Source organism: Dipodomys ordii, unplaced genomic scaffold (assembly GCF_000151885.1).
Source record: "Dipodomys ordii isolate 6190 unplaced genomic scaffold, Dord_2.0 Scaffold26, whole genome shotgun sequence".
In the NCBI taxonomy this organism is placed as follows: domain Eukaryota; kingdom Metazoa; phylum Chordata; class Mammalia; order Rodentia; family Heteromyidae; genus Dipodomys; species Dipodomys ordii.
The window spans coordinates 14,086,699-14,088,560 of NW_012267242.1; positions in this window are offsets into that span (position 1 = coordinate 14,086,699).

The window sequence follows — 1,862 nt, forward strand, 5'->3', positions numbered from 1 at the left end:
GCGCCGCCACCGCTACACCCCCCCCCCTCCTCGGCCGGCGGCCGTGACCCTGGCTAGTGCCTGCCCAGCGCCCGGCCGCCTGCAGCGCGACCCCTGGCGGCTAGGAGGGCCCCCTGCACCAGGCGGCTTCCCATCACCCAGCAGATGCTGCTGGACGCTCACTGACCTCAGGTGGCCCTGGCGTCCCGCGATCAGATGTGGCCCGCATGCCTAAATGTAGGCGAAGGCCCTGAAGGCCGAAAAGGGGAGAGCCAAATGGCTCCCGACTTCCAAAGTGACAAGAACCAAAATTCTCAGTTCTCTTCCCTGTAAAAACAAGATTTTTTTCTAAGGAGGAAGAGGCCAGGAATGTGGATATGGTGCAGAGTAGTTTGTATGTATGGTGGTGATTGTGGGGAGAGAACTCATTATGCTGGATAAGGAAAAGACAGGAGAGGCCCAGACCACCAAAGGACTGGCAAACCAATACAGAGAGCAATTATTTTCTTAACATGGTTTGCCTGTTGGGGGCAAAGTTCAGGTGGCCTACATAGCTTGTATGGGGGTCCTGGGTTCCTAACCCAGTACTACAGGAAGGGGGGGGTGGGGAGGAATGCACATAGTTAGCCTCCAAGGAGCTGTTCAGTAAATGGAGAGGGTTAAGTGGGGTGGAAATGAGAGCCTCCTAAGATCTAGTTTGGGACCAGGATTGCAGAGAACGTCCAAGCTTAAAAGACCATAAAGAAGGGAGTCAGCAGCCAAGTGCTAGTAGTGGCTCATGGCTGCCCTCCTAGCTACTCATGATCTGCTGGCTGGGGAAAATGGTTCTGTGGCCCAAGTGGTAGAGAGCTAGCCTTGAGCACAAAGAGGCTCAGGGACAGTGCCCAGGCCCACAACCTCAAAAAGAAAGAAAGAAAGAAAAAAGACAAATATATCTTTGGTGCTGGGAATGTGGCTTAGTGGTAGAGTGCTTGCTAGCATGCATAAAGCCCTGGGTTTGATTCCTCAGTACCACATAAACAGAAAAAAGCTGGAAGTGGTGCTGTGGCTCAAGTGGTAGAGTGCTGGCCTTGAGCAAAAGCTCAGGGACAGTGCTCAGGCCCTGAGTTCAAGCCCCAGGACTGGCAAAAAAAAAAAAGCTGGCTGGGACAGGAAAGTCCTTGAGACTTATCTTCTGTTAACCAGCAAAAAACTGGAAGTGGAACTATGGCTCAAGTGGTGGAATGCCAGCCTTGAGGGAAGTAAAAGCTTGCAAAGCCCTGAATTCAAGACCCAGTACTTGCATGAGAGTGTGGACACGCCATCACATACCTATACCTGAAGTTCCTAAGTTATTAAATGTCCTCTTCTTGAAAGTCTGATGGAAGAGGAGTAACCTGCTTGGCCAGCCCCTTGATGCTGCTGCAGCAGAACCCGAAATGTGTGGCACATGAACTTTACTGCTATCCATGGAAACTTGTATCTATCTTGGGCCTCTATGTCCAATTTTGGCCATGGAAACCTGTATCTATCTTGGGCCTCTATGTCCAATTTTGTGTAGAAATCTGAGATTATGGGACTTTCCAGAGAACAGTAGGGCTTAAATATAAAATACTCAACAGATAAAATATCCTATGGATTGGGCGCTGGTGGCTCATGCCTATAATCCTAGCTACTCTGGAGGCTTAGTTCTAAGGATCACAAGTTTGGAGCCAACCTCCAGGAAAGTCTGTAAGACTTTTTTTTTTTCTGATTGTGGGACTTGAACTCAGGGCCAGGGTACTGAGACTCTTTTTTTTTTGGGGGGGGGTCCAGTCGTAGGGCCTGAACTCTGGGTCTGGGCACTGTCCCTCAGCTCTTCAGCTCAAGGCTAGCACTCTACCACTTGAGCTACAGCGCCACTT